This window comes from Diabrotica undecimpunctata, chromosome 9 (assembly GCF_040954645.1).
Source record: "Diabrotica undecimpunctata isolate CICGRU chromosome 9, icDiaUnde3, whole genome shotgun sequence".
Classification (NCBI taxonomy): Eukaryota; Metazoa; Arthropoda; class Insecta; order Coleoptera; family Chrysomelidae; genus Diabrotica; species Diabrotica undecimpunctata.
The window spans coordinates 102,311,751-102,337,801 of NC_092811.1; the positions used below are offsets into that span (position 1 = coordinate 102,311,751).

Genomic DNA, 26,051 nt, shown 5'->3' on the forward strand with positions numbered 1-26,051 from the left:
GGGCTGGCATCTCTGTGAAATCTAGAGCGTACACCGCAATTGGAATACTCATATCCAATACATGTAAGAAAATAATACACCGTCAAGTAAGAATATATCGAATTTTTAAAGTATTCTAAATTGTCGGTGGGCTTTCGAGGACTATAGAGTCCCCAGTGAACTTCACTGAGTGTGGTACAGGTACACACCATTACCACGAGGTCGAGGATGGAGCCGAGAAACCTTCGAAGCGCGGCGGTCGCGGTCGCAGATCATCCAGATACGGAGAATACCTCCGTGGATGCTACGGCCACATGCGAGAGCGAGCCTCATCTGCACTTAGAATTAACTTATTTACATGTAAAATCGTTCTATAATTTTTTTTTATATTATAGCTCTTGTCTGTTTCTTATTTAGTATAACTGTTTCATTTTTGCAATAAAAAATTTTAAATTTTAGTTTTTTTTTATTAGTAAACTCGTTATACACGAGACTCGCATGCCACAGCGTATCACGTAGCAAAAGTCAGAAAACAGAAAACGAAAATTTAAGTGATTGCAGAGCGGTTTTATACGACCGCCGTAGCCGCGTGGCAGTTAACCTGTTAATACCTACTTGCCAATTCCAAAATATGAAATTCATTTAAAATCTTAAATCTTATATAATTGTTTAAAACACAAACATTTAAAACGTCGGTTTTGTTGTTCTGATATTATCTTGTTTCAATTTTTGATAATTAGAGAATCATTTGAAGTACCTTCACCTTGCTTTTAACAGTTAAGTTTTTAATCTTTACATCTAAGTTCATTATAAATGAGCAAATATCCTTGATAAATTTACTGTGTACACTAAGTACATTTATTTTGTTTAATGTTTCATTTCAGTTCCTTCTGACTAATTTTATATGTTTTGTCGGTATTTTTAATACAGTTTTGGTCTTATAAGATATGTTCATGCTTCCATAGACTTGCTAACTGTATATAAACAATATATAGTTCAAGATTTTGCTCATAACTATTGTGTGATAAATATGGTGTCATATATACACTACACAACTAACATAACTATTCTGCAGAGGCTAAGTAAAGACGAAGGAAATTAGGAAATTGATTAACTGTCTGACTTTGTGGTACCCATTTCATGTGAACTACACCCCGTATATCAAAGAAAACAATCAACATCGCCTTGAATTTGGACACTCATCCTCGCTTTTTGACTCTAAGAGTTTGGAGTATTCCACTGCTTAGATTGCCGATTGATTTCAGGGTCATGTTGAAAAATTTATGTCTGGTCACAAGTTATGACCATTGAAATGAAATCTGCCCTTTTTGATGCATTCCACGGTGTCAGAACAAATTAATATCTCTACAATGCATCTTTTGTTTTACCGTTAGGAGTCTGACAACAAGCTTAGCACACACTTTCCTAATGTAAAATTTGTTTCAGTTACTTTATTAATGTCCACATGTTCAGTAATAGCCCTGATACCTATTTTTTTTATTTTTTCGAACTATTTTGGCCATTTTGAGACGTTCAAGTCAAATATTTAAGTCACAGGCTGCACGGGACGTTGGTCATCTTCAACATACTCACTGCCGTTCTTAAAATGTTTCCACCTGAACAATTTCATAGCTTTACTTTAGTTTCATAACTGAGGGTGAAAAATTTTGATTTTGTGCGATAGCATCGCGATGAGTTTACCCCACTAAGGACGGGAGAACGTGTAATTAGGGAGGCGAAGAAACGGCTTTTGTAGATATTTTATGATATTTTTATGGCTTATAGTTTTTTAAATTCAAAAGCAATAAATTATTTTACAACCGATTATTAAAAAAGACCTTTTAGTGCGACTAAAACGATATGAAATGCAGGTGTGAGGTTCGAATTGTTTCTTATGACCATAAAAGACAATTTGACCTAGATTTACTGACGCCTAGATTTGGCACTACAGATATTGTGTTAATAATGTATACAAAAAGGGTCTGATTCAGTATACAAATGTATACAAAAAAGTTCAAACTGTTTTTTATACTGATAAAATAAAGTTGGGCCTAGATTAATATCGCGTCAAGTTGACGCCTCAAATATTATGTAAATAATCTTTCTGAAAATATTATGAAAGAGTATGATTTATGACATAATAAAACTTAAAGACATTTAACGAAAACTCAACGTTGTGGTAAATAAATATAGTACAGGGCTGGATTATATTTGTCAATATGTTACAAGGCTGTAATAATATATAAATCACGGTTATTTTATTCTTCTCGCTACACAGGTTTTCGTTAAAAAAAATAGCCTCTGAATTTAATTGTAAAACCGTGCTAAGCTTTGACTTAAGAGTCATCATTCAACCCATCATCTTTATTTACTTGGTTTTCTACTGCCTTTTGTATAATCCCTCACCAGTTTTCCTGTTGTGCTTTCTTCTTACTTTACTATTTCCCGAATATTTATCGAATATTTTTCGATAGCCTCCAGCCATCTATTTCTACTTCTTCCCTGTAGTATTTTTACAACCAATTCTGCCTTGAACTTTCATTAGTCTCCACGATTAATTTTTATTCGTTGTGTGTACTCTTCAGATAAAACTTGTAATTTCGTATGAAATGCCAGAGCTCTTAAACTTGAACAGTGCCGTGATTGATTTCGTGTTTCATTCCAACCTTAAAGTATCAAAAAAGGAGTTATTACGATGACCAGAAACGTGAAAGTACATAAAATTCCAATAATGTTTGCGATAAATTCTTGGTACAATATCGATTTCCCCGTCTGAATTTAAATACAGACACGCTTGGCTTATCGAATGCAATATGTATCTACAAAGAAAATATATCAAAACGGATATGGGATTACGTTAGTGTTAGTCTATACAGGAATTTCCGAAAGATAAGGTAGACCGATATAGAACCTATTCATGGAAAATTGAGGGAACCGGAAGTTTTAAACGTAGTTCCCGTAAGAAATTATATAATAAGTACGTGCAAAAACTTAATCAACCTTGACTTTGAAACATTATCTGATAATTGTTCTGGCTTGACGTACAAATCAGACGAGGACCCGAAGGTAGAATCAATTTCAGGAGAAACGAAAATTATTTATTATAGGGTATGTGTTAATACATTATTTGGTTACAAAAATCTCACTTTTGTGATGGCTTAATTTTTTCGGATCAACAGCGGGATTTGTTTGAAATTGATAAGGAAACTAAAAGGGGATATATATATATATATATATATATATATATATATATATATATATATATATATATATATATATATATATATATATACTTCGGACTAACACGCAATTCGGTGAATTGCGTGTTTGGAATATATTGCCTGACATACAAGATTTTAAGATTTTTATTTATTGTTTTAACAAAGAAAAACACAAATTTCTACTTATGGGATATCTGGATTTCTTCTTTTTCTTTCCAATCCCGCATCCCTTTTTAGAATTTTTTTTACGTGTCTCGACAGCGTAGGTCACTGACACAGGTACAATTTTATTACATTACATTACAAGAATATACAGTAACATTACAATTAATAAAGAAATACATTACATATTGTTAAAATTATTAATTATCAAATTCTAAACTTCGTTTCTTCTTCTAAATTTCCTGGTAAAGCTTGGTTTCATAGAGGAAATTAGTAAGGTTTTGGAATTGATCTGGCGAACTGAGAATATTTTGTAGGTTTCGCATCAAAAGATTCTTTTTTCTTTCTTTGTTAAAGTGGGGACAGTCTACGAGAATATGTTTAACAGATAAAATATTACCACAGTGTGTACATGTAGGTGGATCTTGGGAAGTCATTAAATGTTTATGAGATAGTCTTGTATGGCCGATTCTTAGTCGGCGAATTAAGATTTTGTTTTTTCGTGTCATGGAAGGAAACTCAAGCTTTTTAACGCTGAGATGGACGTCTCGAAGCTTGGAAGGGATTTTATTCCAGTTATCTTGCCAAGACATTTGGATGATATTTTTAAAATACGACTGTAAATCTGTATGTAGTTGTATGTTTTCAGTGTCCATATTAGAAGAGGCTTGTTTTGAAAAGAGGTCGGCTAGATCGTTACCTGGGATTCCTACATGAGAAGGAATCCATATCATTGTTATGGATACTCCCATTAAGATTAAACTATCGAAAGAGTTTTGAATAGTTTGAACAAAGGATGTACCGTTTACATACTTTTGAGAGAATATATAGACGCTAAAGAGTCTGTACATATTGCTACTTTTTTATATTCTGGAGATAGTAAGTTTGTAGCTTGGAGAATAGAGAATAATTCAGCAGTATGTATGCAGCAGAAGAGCGGAGATTACAAGATATGATTAAATCTGTGTTTGAAGTTACAGCACATCCAACAGCTATAGGAATCTTAGAACCATCTGTGCATAATATTTGGTCAAATCTGTTGTTAGCAATTAATTCTTTAAAGGTTTGCCTTAGAGAAATTGTGGATGTGTCTGATGCTTATCATAATTAGTTAACGAGAGATTAAAATCTGATATCAATTTATTCCAGGGAGGTTTAGGTGATATTAATATTGGAGTTGCAGCTGAAAGATCGATATTATTCAGATGTGGTGAGAGATACTGTGGCATAGATTGAAGTTGAATAGGAGAAGGAGAGTTTAAAAGTTCATTACTTAATAATTTATAAGTTGTCGTTTCGGTATTAGCTGAGATTCGAGACGAATATTTTAAAAGGAGTTGCCGGCGAGGTAGCCAGAGGGGAAGTTCGTTAGCTTCTCGGTATCAACTCTCTGCGGGGCTCGACCTGAAGGCTCCAAGGCATATTAAGAGTGCAGTGTTGTGTACAGAATTAAGAAGTTTTAAATCTGATGGGCTAGCTGACATATAAATGAAACTGCAGTAGTCTATTTTAGAACGAATAAGACATCTATAAATCTGAAGCAAGGAGTCTTCGTCTGTACCCCAATGATGATTAGAAAGAGTTTTTAATAAGTTAAGATTTGTCATGCACTTAGTTTTGAGATCTTATAAATGGCATTTCCAAGTAAGTTTACTGTCGAATGTGAGTCCTAAAATCCGCATACTCTTTACTGCAGGTAGACAAGTACCATTTATGGTAATTTTAGGATTTATAGTACTGGCTGTCCTGCGAGAAAACTTAATGATTTTTGTCTTTTCAACAGAAAAGTTAAATCCACTTACTGAAGTCCATTAAAGCAATTAGTCAGTAGCACCGACCCTTGGGGAACGCCATCAGTTTGTTTGGAAGTCCTAGAGACTTTGCCATTTTCTCTTACGTTAAAAGTTATATTTGTTAGAAATTGATTAATAAATGAAGATATATTTCCCGGTTGCCTAAAGAAGATAAAATCTATATTGTTATATTGTTTTATATTTATATATTTTTCAATGTCATAGTATAGACTTTACACTAATTCTGATTTTTTGTTTCAGGGCCACCTACAAAAAAAATGACAAAAAACCGGCTTCGGCCACCAAAAAATTTAAAAAATACTAACAAAAACCGGCGCAAAAAAATTAACAAAAACCCCAAAACCCGGGCACGTAGGGCCCAACCCCTTGAGCACCAAGTCGCCGAACTGAGCCTAGGCTCAGAGCGGAGACTTGAGGCCCAAGTAAGCAATTTTAGTTCGCGGATAAGCCACATCATGATAACAGGATCATAGCGACAATGCGCTGTCCTGAGTTTTGCAATCGATTAGGAAACCATGTTGGGGTTCTATTACCTAGGACCTCCACATGAAGAGCATTTGGCTGATAGTTGTGCCCCTATCGCGCATCAGAGTGCTATAGGGGGGAAAGGGATGGTCTGGAGCATTGGAGCGCGGTGGGGTGACTCCTGTTTACTCGAGGTAACACACCTCGCTCCAATGAATTGTTACACCCGAACGTAATTCTTAGGGGTGAACATTTCTCACAGGTTGGGTTTAATCAAATTGCTTGCTTGCGTTGATCATTTAAAAGACATTTTTAATCAATGCCTAGATGACTGATAATAATTTTTGTTTCCATTTTTCACAAATTTTTAAAAGAAATAGTGTATTGTTTCTAACTACATGAATAAAAATTGGTTAATGTAACCATGTAGAATGTACTTATTTTTCATCGTATTTTATCTTAAAACATCTTTTTGCTAAAATACGACAATTTAAACATGAGTGACACCTGTCCCCCACTTGCCCAACTACGTCATACTTAAACACGCGCCTAACGCAGGGTTAAAAAAGATCAAGGCCCCAACGCTTCAGGTGTAAGTGAAACGCAAATATCATTTCTTAAACAGTAAAACAATATTTATCTAGGAATTATACCGCAATTATTTAAATATTTAATTTAATTAAATATTGTAAACACCTAATTGCTTTTAAAATATTTGAGCATTCTATACAAAATATCTTTCCGAGTTATTGAATAATCAGAACGCTATTTATTGACAAACAAAAATATGGATTTGGTATCGTCGTAAATAAATAAAGCATGGAGCAATGAGGGAAATGACCTCTAATTATAACAAATATAAACGGCGTACTATTGATCTGAATAAATTTTTTGACGTTGTCAATGGAGTAAGTAATAAATGGCTTCTCACAGCATCTCTCTGCAACGATTATTAAATAATGATTCAACGCGATTAACTCTTTTATGTTCCATTGACCAATTTATTAATAAAAATGTGTACTCTAACTGACCGTAATTAAATTGGAATTTTTCACCGTCTCGCGTCAGTCTCGTTCATGTGAAAAAATACAATAAGTTTATTTAGACTGTATATATTTTAACAACTTAAGTGGGCAAACGAATTACATAAATCAAAAAATATTCAAAATTTGTTTTGACACGTTAGAACTAGAATAAGTTCGAATTACCTTAGAATCTTTTAATTACTCCGAAATCATACGAAAATATTTTAAAGCTAGGAAATGAAGTTGTTTCTCTTTGATTTTGTCGTCTGGTTGTTGCAACAAATTGCCATTTACTGTTTTTGCGTATGTAAGTAGTTGACCAAGGTAATTCGATGAAAATTCTAAAACACACAGTAAACACGAATTATGATGAGGCAGCAGCCTGTTGCGCGAGTGACTTATTTTCGTCTGGAAACCCACCCCCACCGCCCACCGGGCAAACGATTGGAAGCTCTGCATTTATTCAGTGGCGTATACGCGAAGTGTTAGTGAACACGTAGAAGCCACAGTACAAAAAGCAAACATGGCAAGAGCTTCAATAAGAGGACTAACAGGGAGAAAAAGTAAACTCAGACTAAAAACAAAGATAAGACTAATAAATAGCATAATACTGCCCATACTAGCATATGCATCCCTTGCTTGGGGACATATATGCAACACATCAAAAACGAAAATACAAGCGACACACAACAACAGCCTAAGAGAAGCAGTCAACGTACCAAGATACGTTGCAGAAAGATTCCTCTTCAGAGAAAGAACTACAACAAATCAAAGTGACTGACACGATGAGAGAAAAAGCCAGGATAAAGTTCGCAGAAATAGAGAACCACCCCAGTCACATACTAAGAGAGATGATGACGTATGACGCTTTCTACAGATGGAAGCACAAAAGACCAAAACAACAAATAGTAGAATAAAACAACAACACCAGAAAGAAAATTAAACCAGAGAGAAAATAAAACACTACAGAGAAAATAAAACACCAGAGAGAAAATACTTCAAAATAATCAACAACACACATAGAAGACAGTTCGTAGCTCAAAAAACACTCAATGACTATCGCCAAACACAAAGTGGGCCCGGTTGCCTAAAGAAGATAAAATCTATATTGTTATATTGTTTTATATTTATATATTTTTCAATGTTGTAGTATAGACTTTACACTAATTTTGATTTTTTGTTTCAGGGCCACCTACAAAAAAAAATTACAAAAAACACAAAAAACCGGCATCGGCCACCAAAAAAATTAAAAAAATACTAACAAAAACCGGTGCAAGCCACCAAAAAAAATTAACAAAAACCCCAAAACCTGGGCACGTAGGGCCCAACCCTTTGAGCACCAAGTCGCCGAACTGAGCCGGGCTCAGAGCGGAGACTTGAGGCCCAAGTAAGCAATTTTAGTTCGCGGATAAGCCACATCATGATAACAGGATCATAGTGACAATGTGCTGTCCTGAGTTTTGCATTCGGTTACTAAACCATGTTGGGGTTCTATTACCCAGGACCTCCACATGAAGAGCATTTGGCTGATAGTTGTGCCCCTATCGCGCATCAGAGTGCTATAGGGGGGGAAAGGGATGGTCTGGAGCATCGGAGCGCGGTGGGGTGACTCCTGTTTTACTCTAGTTAACACACCTCGCTCCAATGAATTGTTACACCCGAACGTAATTCCTAGGGGTGAACATTTCTCACAGGCTGGGTTCAATCAAATTGCTTGTTTGCTTGCTTGAAGTGTTAGTGTTCTGTTCTTTAACAGACTTAACCGCGATTCACTTATACTATGTTTGAAAATAATCAATACAGTCCTTTCACTTAGCTTGGGAATATTTTGATAGGTTCATTGTAGGAAATATACAACTCTAAAATTCCTACATCACACTATTAACAGCTGAAAATAAACTTCTTATTGCAAACTTCTTTCATTGAAAAAAGAAGAAAAGCATGAATTCTGGAAGAGTGTACTAAACTCATAAAATCTTCGAAATATTTTTAAAAAAATATTTCAGTTGTTATAATTTGACGTGGATATATAATATATTATATTCTGCCAAGCATAGCGGCGTCAATTGTTGGTACATTACTACTATATTTGATACTACTTTGATAAATACTTATTCCACACATAATTATACGTATTTTGTTATCTAAAAACCAAAGTTTATGTTGTACTATTGTGTTCTACGAAAATATCAACAACATCGAAGTATGTCGTAATTTACTGATTACTTTTGTCAAACTCATTTTCTCAAAATGTTCTTTAGTTTTTACAATAAATAATTTTATTTTTTCTTGCAAGCATTATGTTGGTGTCTGATTAACGCAGATTGCTTGGTTGTATAGTGATTTTCAGCTATTTCCAATCGACGTCAAAATTTAACCAGCGTGGCAACAAAATAGTTACTAAAGTTACTATAATAGACAGCTGGCAGCTTTCAAAAGCTCTTACGTTTGGCTTCCTCCGTTCACGATATAGCTCTTGATATATTCTGGATGCAAGTAGGCAATTTATCAAACTTTCTCCCAGTACCCAGATTATATCTGTTAATTCTTCTACACAAAAATTTATTTTTAAAATTAAAGACAGGCCACCCAAACTTAAAACATTAAGACAAAAAAAATTAAAAAGGTAATAATATGAAAACTGTCATTTTTTCAAAGCCTATTGTTTCAGTAAGAATGTAAACATTATGTGGAACAAAATCAAAATTTCTGTTATAAAGTCCCAGAACGAAACCGTACAAAAGAAAGAAAAAAGCCGAAAACCTTGGATGACGAGAGAAATACTGGAAATTATGGAACAAAGAAAAAAATATAGAAACAAAATGCCGAAACATTATGCCGACGATGTAGACATTATCTCCGAAAGTGAGAAAGACCTGCAGAACCTGCAGACCTACTACTAAACACAATTTGTGATACTGAGGAACAGTTTGGTTTAACAATAAATATAAAGAAAAAAAAACCATGGTTATCAGTAAGAGGGGTAAAGTCATAACAAGGATCCAGATAAAAAATGAAGATATTAAACGAGTGGACAAAATGAAGTACGTAAGAGTCTGGATTAGTGGAGATCTAAATCCGAAATCAGAAATTCCATCAAGAATAGAGCAATCAAGAGCAGCCTTTTCGAAGGTGAGAAATTTCTGAGTAACCAAAGACTTAATCTGCAAATCCGATATCGGACAGTAAAATGTTATATCCACTCTATTTATTTTTATGGTGCCGAAGCTTGGATTGTTAATGTTGACTTAATGAGAAAGCTGGAAGATTCTGAGATGTGGATCTTTAGAAAAAATTTGAAATTACCATGGACCAATCATATTACGAACGAAATCGTGTTGCACAGAATGGAATGAGACAGAAAACTTTTAACCACTTAGACCATACTTAGAAATAATAAGTACGGGGTAGTACGTATGATAAGGAAAATGGGTAGACGACAAATATTCTAACTGAAAAACATTCGCAACTGGACCGGTTTAAACACACAGACGGTTTTGAGAAAAGGAGAACATGGAGACGAATTTGCAATGGTTATAGCCAACCTTCATTAGTGGAGTCGGCACTAAAAGAAGTAGACTATTTTACCGTTGCTGATACAAGTGGGCTTTTACTTAATAATTGCTCGCCACAATCGACGGTGATAAATGTTTAGTAAAAACTTCTTGGGTTAGAATACTGGTGATATAACATTAATCGAAAAACTTTTGTTTTGAAAAAAAAATTGTATAAGTTATTTATTGAATAAGAATAATTTTGTTAAATTATTACAAAAGACTAAGTTATTTCTACTCACAAAAGTTATTCTCGAAATTTAAAGAAAACTACAAATATGTCGGAAAGTAATGAGTTTAGGTATAAGAAATAATTCATAAAAATGAAAGAGTATCTATCATAAATGCAATCTTGTAAAAAAATAAAATATAGGGTTGGGCATTTAAAAAATATGAAAAAATTGTAATTTTCTTACGTAGTTCGCCCTGTATACGAATATTTATCAATGATTTCTGTTAAATTTACTTAATTTGAAACTACTTCATTATATAAAATGAATACTTATTTATTTATATCTTTATATACAGTGTGTTTATTTCATAGCGATTTCGAAATAAAAATAGTCATATTTCGTTTAATATCCTGTATAGTAGTGTCAAACCCCATATTGTAAGAACAGGGATTATAAGAGAAATCTAAATATGAGAAAATATACCGGATGTCCTATTTAATAAATTGTACTTTTGCTTTACCACGCAGTTATTAATCACCCTGTAGAATTCGGTATATTATCCAAGCTTGGAGAACATCATTGCCTACATTTTTTTCTAAATAACTTGGATATTCTGTACCATAATGGAATTATCGACCAACTAAAAACCCACCCTGTATATATAACATCAGCACAGCAGGCTGTGTATTACCCACACTAAAAAACCTTTTATGGCTAACAACTGAGCTATTTCTTGTTAAGTCTAACAAAATTATAAACGGGTGGAATAAAAATCGATAAAATAATAAAAATATGTCGAGGAGTTTTACGCACAAAAACTTTATATCTAGTCGATCGTGAAAATGATGTTGACGTACAAAATTAACAAAACAAAGCGGTGGCAGTTTTATTTTTACCGACAATGGCTCGTTATATTCATATGCAAATTTGCAAATCTTAAAATAAATTGACAATGTTTTTCAAAGACGCAAATTAAACAAAATTATTCGCTAAATACTTGAGTGTTATACAAGATAAAATGCACTCAAAAAAAAACAAGGTCACTGAAGACGACAAAAGCCATAAAACTTTAATCTCTGCCGGCGTAATCTTCCTGTACAAAAATTAGCAGTAATAATATTAAGAACGCAGTACATAAGGGAGGAGATAACATTAACGATCAAAAAACAAAAATATTGGCAAACTTAGACCGACTCAGCTTAAAAGTAGATGATGTTAGAAAATCAAACAGCCGCGTCGAGCTGCTAGGCAGAACAACTCTGGATTGGGTAGCTTTTGGAAGACTGCGTGACGTCCTTAAGGGCGATGTACTGATCAGGTTAAAGAAGAGTCTTTCGTCAATGTGTGCTCTATGTTCTCGCGTATCGCAGAGACATTAACTCACAAAAACATCCGCACGCAATTAAATGAGAGTTTGGCAAGAACCTTTACGAAGCCCAAAACCATTGTAGTCTTACTGTTACGGCATGAAATATGTATTCTTGAATCTGTTCTGCTTCCGCATGCAGTAGCTTTTGAACAAATATTTCTTCTACTGCATGATAATGTTCAGATGGCCAAAACAATTTTGAATTTCCTAACTTAAAAAAATATTAACATACTTCCTTGTTCAACACAATATTCAGACAGGATCAGAATTGACTACGTATAGTCCAGTCGGTTTAGACGAAAAAAAGCCTAACCTTGTATGGCGAGCTGCCAAATTTTTGCAATTACGATTTTCTACAACTTCTTCTTTGCAAATTAGTTCGCGACGTCGATATTTTCCGAGTTAAGGGGGAAAATAGTTACTAAGTATAATTATTTAATTACCTCGTTTATTATTAACTTTACGATATAAATGGAGAGATATCATACATACAATTTTGATTTCTTTGAATTTTGTGTTACAATCAACATTTAAGCTCCTAGGCCTAACGAACGCTAGATGGTGACGTCATCAGCAACAAGCCATAAACGGGAACGAACCTACGACCTAATTTTAGCAAAAAAAAGCATTTCGTAAAGTCAATAATAAACGACATAATTCAATAATTATGCTTCCCCCCTCCAACTATTTTTCACCTAATTTTGGCTATAAGTAGAAATTGCAAGGTGGAGGGTCATAACAGGAACTGATCATTTCGTTATAGATGATTTTTGATTACAAATTTGTGAGCTATTTTATATAGATATTATAGAGACTTTTATAGAGATATTATTACACGTAAAATTACTGGTAAATACTATAAAAAACGAAAAAATGTCCTAACTGTATTTAAAATTGTTCGAATTAGTAGCTACTTAGACAAATTGATGTGCGTATTTAAAGAATGATAAAAACAACAAAGTTCTTTAAATAGATGATAAAATATGTAGTATTTATTACATTACAAATTAAAAATAGATTAAGATAAAAAAATGGTTAGTAATTGTAAACTACTTTACAGAAGTATTATAGGGTTACAAATTTGAACTGTAAAATGATATAATCTTTATCTGTATTATGGGAATGAAATAATACATTATAAAACAAATAATGTGTCATCGTGCAAATATGTATGTAATGATCGGAATGATCTTTCATGACTGGAATCGATATACCCATTCATCCTAAATACGACAATTCAGTTTTCTAAGAACTCTCTATTTTTATCAACGATGTTTATTGCTTCTCGTACTACCGTGTGGATCTTTTTTTAACGTTTGCGGCGCCTGACGAGACGAGTTTACGATGAGACGATGATTGTGCATAGAAATAGTAAAACGTGGTTCGAAATCAAGGTTGCCAGATGATTACATTTTCTAAAATATCCGGATAACACTCAAATTCGTATAGAATTTAACTGTTGATACTAATGATAAACTGGACATTTTTAATACCTTAATTGCACTGTAAGGTTTGAATAATAATGAAATATTAAAAACATTTATCCACGAAATATTTATTTAGTATGCTGGAATATCTCTAAAAATTTCGTACGGATCTGTAAGTTGCACACTGGAGCAGAATCGACAATTTAAACACAATAGAGGAGATAAAATTAGACCTCCCTATTATAGTAATTCTTCAGCTGCTTCTTTCATGATGTTTCTTCACCTTTCCCAGTCTTCATTTATGTTTTCATGTTTTAATCTCTTTTCTAGTTTGTTTATATTCTCTATTTTTGTTCGGATCTTTGAATCCTTCTACATCGTATTGTTCATGTTTAGAACCTATTTCCTTTTTATGTCTAAAATTCTGGCCCTTACCCTAGTTTCGACCAAGTAGTGATCAGGAAGTTAAAATTATACAATCGATACTGTTTTGTGTAAAACTAGAGGTGGCTGCTTAAATGATATTAGAAGAATAAAGAAAAAATGCAATATTTTGACTGTAAATAAATTAGCGAAAATAGCAAATATTAATTGTGAATAAATTACGAAAATAATCTGGCTTTATTCATTGCTGTTATCTGTACAAAGAATAGAACTTACCTTTGAAATATTGGTGTATTAATCGTAGTCAGTGGAATAGAATTGTATTTGACCGTCGCGGCGCCATCCGAGGCACAAAAAAAGGGACGTCCCGATAAACTCAAGATGACTACTGTACGCTGTCTCGATAGGAAGTGTATTGAGATGGTCAGAAAAACCCTCTGAGCGTTCTTAGGTGGTTTATGGTACAAGTGCACTCCCATAAATCAGCGCTACTGTAATGCGCTTTTGAATGGCGATAATCTAACTTTGAAATATGATACTTTACAGCGTTTTGTGTGCTGGCGACATAATTTCCAAAATAACAAAAAAAAATCAGATTCTTTGAACTTAAAAACAGACTAAATGTGTTTAACCCAGTTTAACAATGAGATTTTACTGAATAGCAGAAAATAATATCTTTTAAAGTGAATAAGTAGTTAGAATATAGCATTAAATAAGATCATATTAGAGTACAGTAATAAAAGTGGAAAAAAAAATGTAAAATATGAAAATAAATCTTAGAATCTTTATAGTTGCCTTTCGTTCTGTATACTACCGAATAGGTAGGATCAATTGCGGGGAGGATTGTATTTGTAACAATATGATTCATGTAATGCACGACTCGATGTATCATCATCAGCATCATCTTTGGCTCGACAATCCTCTGTGGATCCGATATGGACTCGATGTATAAATTCTTCTAAATAATACGTTTTGGCATGTTTTTAGAAGACATTATGTACATACAGACCACACAAGCATCTGTAATTTAGCTGAAACTCTGAAATTAATGTACTTTTTTTGGAGGCACAATGCTAGATACAAACTACACACGCAAATAGTAGGAGTAGGCGCTGAACCGCCTACTAAGACTGTTTTTGCGAATCCAGTGAATTTGTTATGGATTTCTGGTGCTGGTCGGTCGATTTATGATTTACGTAATTATAATCAATGTTATCGATAATCATTGTTATCGATAATGTGTCTTGCGGCATTTTAAAGTAATTACTATTTTAATGGGAATAAACCACAATTGAAGGTTAAAAGAAAGTTTATTGACGTTTCAATTTCCACTTCGGAAATCGTTCTCGTGACATTTCATCTCGTTTAGTTATGAATCTGATTTTTTCAGATATTATTTTGCCTCCATTCACGCGATTTCATGTTATAAAGTAAATTTTTGCCCCATTGTAATTTATTTACACATTTTATTTTGAAAATGTTCTTAAATAAATATTGACATTTCTTTGATACTCTCTCCGGGATATTTGTTCCAAAAGTAGAAAACGGATAGGCCACAATTCCAGGCATTGAACAAAGATCTGAGATAATCCTGAATTTATATTGAAATCAGAGTGCAAAAAAATATAAGAATTTAATATGAAGAGGAATAGAATATGAAATGAAAAATAGGAATATTTCGGTTATCTCATGGAGAAATAAGATACACACTTTTGCAAACTATAATTCAACTAAAGATTGAATGAGAAAGAAATCCAGACTGTAGAGAAACATCTCGGATGAGAGCCGTTTGGCTCTCATCCGAGATCCGAGGGAAAAATAAAGAAGGAAGCATACATAAGCTTACTCCAAAAAATTTCAAGTTTCATTGAAGATTTAAACACCCGTAAATAAACGATTACCACTGACAGTGAAAAATGAGATCCAAGAGATCAAGACCAATCAATTGGAGAATATTGTCATGACAAAATCTTATAAGTAAGTAGGTCATTTAGAATTTAGTAAATATAGAAAGAATGTTTTTATTACAATACACACTGGATATTGTAAAAAATATAAGAATTTTATATTACGAATATTTTGCAAAAGAATATCTGGCAGAAGCCATATCCATATAATATTTATCTATGGTCATATCTGTTTGTTATTTACGCTATATGTCAAATGTCAACAAGAAAAAATATTTACCAATTTAAATTTTGCATTCATGCAATATTTGGTTTTTCATATATAAACTGAAAAACTCCCGTTTGATTTTATTTTACATTTTTGTTTTCCTTTGGGAGATGCATGATTTTTCTTTAAACATGGTCTAGGCTAGGTGAAATCAGTAGCGCACCTAGAATTTGCCTCTGGGGGGTTTTGGTTGGTCACCGAATTTTTTTTTATGATATTACCTCCATTTTGAGCCCTTAAAATGTGTGAGTAACAGTGTCGGAATAGGGTCCTGGGGAGGGGTTTAACCCCCAAAACCCCCCCCTGGGTGAAATAATGAATTATGATTAATATGAAGTATCTAATTAAAATTGTTATGTTGATTTTACCAGAGAAAATTATATGCGGATGCGATAATCGAATAGCGTTGAATAACATAATTACCCATGATTTCAAATTATCAAGTCGGATAAATACCAATTGAATAAAATCTAATTTGCTTGATGTATATGAGCAAATGAGAAACGGTATTCAAGAGAATAACGCGACAAATTTTAATAACGAATAAAAGATCTTGTCTGAATGGAAAAGGCGCCAACTTCTGTATAATTGAGTCGTCATTAGAAACCAATTTGCTAAGTATAATCTGTAGAATGTGATCCCTTGATACACAAATGAAAACGTGTCGGAGTAGATTGCGCCGTTATATATTTAGGTCAAGAATTCAGTGCCGCAAAGACGAAGTTCGATTCATAAATTACAATTGAGTACGGCGAGTCTATAGGTTTGATTAATCCATTACGAAAATCTACTGATAATTTATGAAGTATAAAACAATATCTATAACTATGAAGATTTTTTTTTCAAATCTATTAAAAATTAAACTCAATAAAATAAAATTCAGTAGTTTTCGTTGACTGTGTCTAAAATGTTCTGAATATTTGTATATAGTTCCTTGCCATCTATATTTGAGATATTAGTTTATCCTGCTCAATTTTATTTTATTTTGAAACACGTATAAAAAGATTGAGTAACATCAATTAACAGTTTCATTCCTATTTTGTTAGAAAAAATCTTCTATTTTACTGTGAATCAGTGTAGATTTACACCTTAAATATAAGTATCCTATCTATCTACATATTTCAGCTTCATTCGCCCAATATTAGACAAAAAGCCTCTGCTGATCTCTTCCATTTTGTTGGTTCACAAACTATTCGTTTTTATTTTTGTAAATAATTCTTGGATCTGTTGTATTATGTTTCCTTTTTTTCCTCTTTTGTACATAATTATTAAACGGACTCGCTCCGAATATTCGAAACATTTTCATCTTGTAATATTTAAAGGAGAAGAGTATTGAAAAGAATTATAGGTTTTCCACCCTTCGTAAATGTTTCCACTTTCCTAATTCATTGTGTTTTTCCTCTAGATTTGTAGATTTTCCTCTAGACAAATTTGTAGCTAATAAAAACGATAGAAAAGGATAATAAACGAGATAATATATAACAACATCAACAACAATAAACCAAAACATGTTTACAAGACAGTGGTATGATCTATTATACAGAAAATAGCAACAGCAACGACCGAATACATATAACAAAAATAGCAAAGCGTCCATGACGATGCACTCCATCGGAAATAAGAAAAGAAATAAAGTTTAGAATAGAAAACGACCACAAAATACTGGCATCGTAGGATGGACTACAATAAAAAACAGAATATTGTGCACAAAACCCCTAAACAAACAAGAGATACATAAAATTTGCATACATCAATTATAAAAACCATGCTTAGTTATTTCACTTGCGCATAGTTCGATAAAAAAACGCTAAATATTCAAAAACTTTCGTAAATTATAATAACAATTGTTTAACTTTCAATAATATGCCTACATACACATTTACTGGTTACCACGTGGTCGGCATTTCTGACGCAAGTTTGTATTATATATGCAAAAGATGTATATAGATATAATATTTATACCGATAACTGTACAGCTGTACGTCACCATTTTTACAACCTCGAAATCCAATTCTAAACTTGCTAACTCGGATAATCCTCAAAGTTGCATCAGTCAAACATAGAAACGTGCTAAAAAGTTACATCATCTTTTTTGAATATACTTTTAGATCAATCATATTGAACACTGCTCTTTTATTTTAGAGGATTTTTATATTAATGTTGTTATATTATTCACCTAGTGATCATGACCCAAATAAATTAGAGATAAATCAACTAGACACTCCAGAAAATTGACTAAGACTTGCTAGGTGTTGTTAAGTTAGGTTATGGTTGCGTTGATCCAAATTTTGATAGTTCTTCAATTAAATATGCACTATAAATACGAATAACTGAATAAATACTCATGACCACATAGTTATCTACAAGAACTCGTAGAGTTACAAGTCATTTTGCTTTAAATCGCTAGTTTAATAAATAGTACCTAACTAAGCACATGGTTTAGTTAATTTTGTTAGAAACAATAATTTTTTCAAAATCTAACAAATTGAAGACACTTTTATAAGTTAAAATAATGTTTAGTTGTTAATGCGTACTTAATTTTGAAATTATCAAGAACTAAATATTTGTTAATTAGAAATTTCTTAGAAAATTTAGTCAGATATGTCTTTTATTTATTTTTAAATATTTCTGGAAAAAGCAATGAAATACTTCTCAAATTTATTAAAAATTAATGTGCCTATTCAACTAAAATGTTATTTTTTTAAAGTAATTTTGGTAATCAGACATAACATACTTTATTTATTAAACAAAACTTAATAAATGGGGGCAAATGTAATTGGTTTAATAGTGTAACATTAAAAAACTCACCGATTAATTAAGTCTGTGATGTGATCACTAATATCACCCACTAATTAACTTTTTATATACTACCACCACAAGTGCGAACTATCAACTGAAACTCAAGTTTCAGAGTTTGTGCTTTAACTGCTTTTGGTTTGGTCGCCATAGCCGGCTAGTGTTTGAATTCTTAGCCCCACTACTGGAATATTTTAGTACGGTGGACAGTTAGCAATTTTAGTACGGTTGAAAATAAAATTATTTTTTTGATGTTGCGTTATATAAATTAAATAAATAAATATATATATATATATATATATATATATATATATATATATATATATTTATATATTATATATATATATTATATATATATATATATATATATATAATATATATATATATATATATATATATATATATATATATATATATATATATATATATATATATATGTAGAAATTTTTTTATTTCCTGGGTTTGTCAAAACTATTTAACTTTTGCGTAAACGTTTCGGCAAATTTGCCATTTTCAATACGCACTTTATTTTATTTATCTTTTTATTTTTCCTTTTCTTCGCCTATTTTGTCTTTGTATCAGAGTTCAAACGTATATTTCAAACCTAATCTCAAGTATAACCTGAATTATGGCCCAAACTTTAATCCAACGACGGTCCACATATATTTTAATATGGATCCGAAGTTAATGTCGGTCTCAGTATATTCCAATTTGGGTCTTCGGTATATTCCACAGCCAATTTCCCGCCAGTGCGACTTAATCTGGAGTATGTCCTAGTCAATAGAGTCAATCGAGTTACCTCTTACTGAATATGGAGCCACTCGTGTTTCCAGGAACTGGCTAAAAACAATTTTTAATTATCATGGTATATGTGGTAATAATTATACAGTGATGAGTGCCTTAAGAACCGGCAAAATAACGCAAAAGATAGAAAACATAATACGTTGTGAAATAAAAAGAGATGTAAGTAGTAGAGGTGGGAAATTATCGATAGAAACCTCTAATTTACATTACATTACATTACGACTATCGATAGTTTCCCACCTTTAGACGTTAGCTTATGAGCTAGTTGACTTCAGTCATAATATTACTCATACTTACATTATTATTAGCTCATAAGCTAACGTCTGAAGGTGGGAAACTTTCGATAGATCTAATGTAGTGTAAAGTAAATTATAGGTTTATGTCGATAATTTCTCACCTCTACTACTTTCATCTCTTTTTATTTCACAACGTATTATGTTTTCTATCTTTTGCGTTATTTTGCCGGTTTTTAAGGCACTCATCCCTGTATATCATAATTTTTTTATTTAATTTTAACGTATTTAATTTTAATTCATAATTTTAGTACAGGTCGCTCATATTAAACATATGTTTAAATCACAATGGATTAACAAATTAGTAAATTTTTTATTTTTATTTTGCGTAGTTATATTACATCCCTTAATGCTATGTTTTGTTTATCTGAAATATATTTGACTATTTCACAATAAACTATTTTTAACTGGTAAAACGTCATAGCAACGCCAAGTTTCCTACTGACAAAACTCCTTCCTGTCCGTGATTTCTCACAAAATTATGACAGATCCGTCACGAAGGTGTCTGGTAATTATGTTGTTGTCAGTTTGACAAACGTCATTGAGACGTAATCAATTTTGGACAGATATAATGAATCCAGACAAAAAATCAAGATTTGAGTACTAGTCAGGTGAAGAAATCAAAAAATTGGTTTCGGAAAATGTCCCATTGAACACGCAGTGGTCCAAAAGCTCTATTTAGACCCAATTTTCGGAGATCCTGCGGGTGAGAAATTTTACCCTTGAAAGATGTGCTACCATAACGGAACTATCAAAAATTCTAGAGGATTATGCCTTTAACATGAAAAAAGGCAATGGCGAAGACTATAAAGAGTCGTCTGTAAAGTCAATGTGGAATACTATAGCAAAAATGGTACAAGAAAAATATTTTAAGGAGTACGGCATAAAAATCGACCCTTTCACAGATATATCCTTCAAATGTGCAAGATTGGCCAGAGATACCAAGCGGAGGAAGCTTCAAAGTGTTCAAGAAAAAAGAAAACTCCACCGAAGAACTATTAAAAATCATCCAAAGCTACGACGAGGAAATCCCCGATGGAGTACAAAAAAAAGTTTTTCACCTTTGCTCATTTGAACTTGCTTGGAGAGGCAATGAGGCCGTAAACTGCAAGATTCACTTTTTCCATAAGGAATTTGATGTTATGGGAGAATTTACGAGCCGAATTGAATACAACGGCATTTTTTCCAAAATAAATCAAGGCGGTTCTAAAAGTTTGGCAAGCAGCAAATGGCTGGTAAGAAATTCATTGAACTAAAATTTATGCCCAGTTAGATTATTTTTAAAAGTAATGGAAAAAAGGGGACCAAAGATTTTATCAGACAAAATCTTTCTTACCGTTCACTCCAACTGGAAGGATGGATCTTGGTTCAAAAACTGTCCACTTTGAATCAACACCGTATCTAAGGGGACAAAAATGTCAGCTGAAAAAATTGGAATAGACACAAAAAAACATAAAATAATAAACCATTCTATCGATCTTCAGCTCTGTTAGCCTTGTTCAAGCAAGGTGTTTCTGAACAGCGGTTAATTAAATTAACGGGTCACTCAAGTGCAAGCTTTCTAAAACATTATCTACAGCGGGATTCCAGTTACCTCCAGAAGTTGATCGAAAATCTCAGAACAACAAATTAAGCTGGACCTTTGAGTTCCCAAATGCTACAGGTCAATTCGCGATTGAAAACAAAGTATCTGACCTCTGGCGGAATAAATTTAAACTACTAAAAGTGGTATAAACAAACCAGACAGCTGTTGATTTGAATAGAATTATTAAATTTTTTTAGTAAATTTCGGCATTATGACTACGTTAAAGTGTTTTAAATCAAATTGATATTGTTCTGTTCCTCCCCTATTGAGAAATAGGGAAAGATATTTCCCTATTTCTCTTTCCTAAACTGGAAAACTTGAGGAAAAAGAGGAAATCAATCAATCAAGTCAATAACATATTGAGAATACATAATTTATTTTCTTATATAACAGAAATACAAATAATACTTACCATGTTGGGATAGTATCATGAGGTTTCTTCCTCATAATTTATTATGGAATATTTTAAAGACAAATCATGTGCTATGATCTTTTCTGACAGGTGATCTCAAGTTAAGGTTGATTTCATGTAATCAAATGAACTATCTTACAATAAAGTCAAGTTCAAGTTATTTATTTATGTTAATATACAATAAAGTACTTACATATGTCAAAAAATAGTATAAAATAAAAATTAACATTAAAAACATAAGGCATAATATAAAATAATGCATATATTAGTAAGACAAACATTACAAAGAACATTATATTCTGGGTTCCCAGGTATACAAAAAATAGGATTCATCAATACACAAGCCAGTTCCAAACATTAAAAGTTAAAATTTAAGAATGCATCACTTGAAAACTGCTTCCTCTTCAACCAATAGTTCCTTTGCTTCACCACAATACTCAAAGATATCATTAGGCTAATTTAAACCAAACTAAACATGCAAAAGCAATGGTAAACAGAGTATTATGTTTGTTTATACCATTTATATCCGCCATGACACTGCAAGCGACCTGCCCAATACATTCAGTTTCAATCGCGAATAATACACAAAATCATGCTTTGGTAGAAAATAATGGGTAAACTAAGCTTATAGCTTATAATAATTGTATAGTCCGTCTAGAAAGTATCCGGAAAAAAGAAAGCAGAATTATAATTTTACGGTATTTATTTCTATCGCTTGAAATATAAAATTTTAACAAATAATTCGTCTCATTTACTTATACAACGTCCATTTAAATCTAAACACTTAACTAAACGTCTAGGTACACCCGAAACTAGGTCAATGCCATAATTTTCTGTAATGGTGCTCCAGGCATGTAAAACTGACCGAATCAAACCTTCTTTATCTCGTGGCGCTGCTCGTTCCACTTCAATCTTCATCAGTCCCCATATGTTTTCAATGGGGCTAAGATCTGGAGATGCTGCTGGCCACGAAATTGTTGCCAATTCGTGTTCATGCATCCAAGCTTGAGTATAAGCAGAAGTATGGCATCTTGCATTATCTTGCTGAAAACGCCACCCCTCTGGATATAAAACATGAGCCGTTTCAAGAAGAAAACCATTTAGGATGTTACAATATTTCGCACTATCAACAGTACCATTAACTATACAGAGAGGTGTAGCACCACGCTGATATATTGCTCCCCAAACCATTATTTTAGTGGGAAATTTGGAAATTTGAATCGTAACATTTTCTCTTGATAGGACTTTTAGATGATTTGCACCAAGCTGGAAACAACTTTCATCAGATATAAAGACATTATTAAAATTATCTTCTCGATAACGTTGACAAAAATTTATTCTTCGTTGCCTTTTCAGAGGTGTCATTGTAGGGATTTTTTTGGATTCGTTGATATGTAGCCTTGCTTTTTCAGTGACATGCGGACAGTTTCTGGACACACTTTTATTTTTCGTTGATTTCCAAATCTGTTCGCTAATTTTCGAAACCCTAGGCGCGGATTTTGTCGTCCTAAAGCCACTAAAGCATTTAAATTGTTTCCGCGAATCTTACGCGGTCTACCCGAAACTGGTCTATGTCTCATATCTATGACCTTTTTTATCCTCTTTATTGTCTCATACACTGCACTTTTTCTGACTTCAGCCAATTGCACTAATTTTTTAACGTTTCGGACACCATTTCTATACAAATATTTCACCACTTTTCTTTTTTCTACTTGCGACATTATTTCACAAATCTTAAGTGTGTTTACAAACAACAATATTTGACAGATGGTGTTGTCATGCGATTTTGTCCATAACCTACTATCGGCACAACCTACTTGATTCATTACTTTTGTCTTAAAATGTTACAAAAAGAAAATCTATTAAAATTAAGAAAAATATAAAATTCCGGATACTTTCTAGACGGACTATACATTTAATATTGTTAACAAATAAATAAAGATTATGTTTCGTTGATATGGTGCATTAATTGCCTCGTGAAATAGTCTTGTCGAATATCATTCGAGAGAAAATTATTTACCGGCAAAATTTTCTTTTGGTTTTATTCAAGTTTGTTGCCTTTTGGCAATTTTCGATTATGACATTTTGACAAAATCACTCGATTGACGTCTCGTGATTTAACTGTCAAAATTTAATTCGCGAAAATTGCCAGGTAACAAACTTTCATACCAGTCGAAAATATTGCTGGCAAAATTTTCTCTCTTATGATATTATATACGATTATTTTATAGATATGATTTCGTGGTATATTTGATATATTTGGCTATTGTGTTTGATTCCTTTATCTGATAATATGTCTTATTTGGATATTCTGCGATATATGTGATATTTGATATTTTTGAATATATTTTGATTCAGTGAATCTTACCATGTTTTATTTATTGATATATATTTGTTTTTCTCTTTGTTTTGTAAATATTCCATTTCTGGTTTTTAGGATTTAAACATTTAAAAACGGTGGCGCCCTATTTTCTTTTAAAGAGCTGTTCTCTTCGATGTTTCCTTCTTGTTGTTATATATCTATTCTTTCTTGTGTTACTCACCTCTAAAAACGACCCAGCCCATAGGCAAAGAAGAATCACTTTAGAGCTCTATCAGCCATCATCAAGAGCAACATGCCAAATTATTTGAAAAAGAAGACGTTTAACTAGTGTGTACTTCCAGCCATGACATACGGCGACGCAACACTTACCTTAAGCCAAGCCACAGCAATCAAACTCAGAGTAGTTCAAAGAAGAATGGAGCGGTCGTTACTTGGGCTGACTCTATAAGAAGAAGGACAGGTCCAAATAATTCCTTTGTGGAGACCACAAGCAGACAGAAGAAGCAAAGACAATGGACAGACGATGTCAAAATAATCGCTGGGAATTGGCTACAGGAAGCTCGAGACCGATAGAACTTGAAGAAATCAGGGGAGGCTTATGTTCAACTTTAGACGCAGAAGGCTGGATGATGATAATGAAGCAAACAATTTCTTTAAAAATCTAGTTTTAACAATTTCAAATTAGTCTAAGACACTTTTCCTTAATGTGATCTGAAAGATTTTTATGTATATCCCATATTTATGTTTGTAGCTTTCGGATAGCCTTTAGCTCTGATATAAACTTCCGTTGGTAGATTTCAAAGAAGTGGTTTTACCTGTAAGATTTTTTTGTGTGTAGGAAACATCTATATTTGTAGTTTTGAGATAGGCTTTAACACCTGCTGTTGAGCCTCTTTTAGGGAGGACCCTAAACCTTTTTCTCCCTGGGTTTTTTAGTGGACTTTTTCAATTATTGCTTTGATGATTATCTTATAATAGTTTTTGGTTCTTTGTTTCAAATCAGTTTTTGTTCCATTGGAAGCTAGCTTCTTATGCACTTGTTGGATAATTGCCTGTTAAGGTAGGTTAACAGAAAGAACTGAGCGCGCAGTGCAGAATTCGTCAAGTCAGGACCTGTGTCTGAGCCGAACAGAACGCGCCAAACGTTTTCCGGCAGCTGTCGGTAAATTGGAATTGTTCATAGGATATTATTGTTCGCCAAATCATTCAGTTGACAGGAAAAAACATATTTGGACTACTCGCGGGACTCGTGTTTTCGTTAGTATGTATATGTTTATGGGTGAAAAATTTTTTATTTGGAATTAGTTCTTTGAATATGGAGTCGGACCGAGAAAAATGTTAAAATTTAATCGACATTTACGAGCAACACCCCGTTTTGTGGAATCCCACACATGGGTTATATTATAATAAAATCAAAAAGCATGATGCATGGACAAGCATTAGCGAAATCATGCATTGCAGTAGTGAAGAAGTTAAAAAGAAAATGGAAAGTTTTGTGCCAGTTTCAGGAGGGAAAAATCAAAAGGCAAAACAACTGTTGGTATTGATAATGGTAAATAATTATATAATGCTGTCAAGCGACATAAAAGCTTAACAATTAATTGTTTTATAGGTAGGCAGGAAATCTATATATCCAAATGGTTTGCATTCGCCCGAATGGTTTCTTTATGGCACAGGGATGAACCAACAGAAACAGTGACTTCTCTCGAGGTAAGTAAATTTTTATTCACAAATATTGAGAAAAATAGGTACAGAAATAATTTTTTTCTTATATTAATACTAATATTTCTAATACTATACTTATTTACTCAAAAAACAGGTTTTAAATTGATCTCGCACTTCTTCTGCTTCCATTGATGATTTACGTGGAATTTGTCTGATGAGTGTAAATGATGAGAGATCATTGTTGTTGTTCCTTTGCCAGTTACCATGAATTACGTTTCCATTACTATCTTTTTGGTTAAATGTTCCAAAGGGATTATAATTTTTTCGAGATGTGGTTTGTAGAGAAAGTTATGCAGACATACTGTTGTCATAACTACGTATCGCACCTTTTCTGGTTCTAACAACATTGGTTTTCTTAAAACTCG

The 26,051-nt window shown here is 32.8% G+C and overlaps 1 protein-coding gene across 2 annotated transcripts in view; it reads right to left on the bottom strand.

Moving 5' to 3' along the window:
• Positions 1 to 18,694, bottom strand: part of path (solute carrier family 36 member pathetic) — a 94,698-nt gene extending 76,004 nt beyond the window's left edge. Inside the window, exon 1 of one of the 2 annotated variants that reach the window (XM_072543928.1) lies at positions 18,557 to 18,694. The gene's annotated coding sequence lies outside the window, so the exon portion shown is untranslated. The remainder of the gene's footprint in view (positions 1 to 18,556) is intronic. The other variant, XM_072543929.1, reaches the window with a different exon arrangement.
• Positions 18,695 to 26,051: the final 7,357 nt, after the last annotated feature.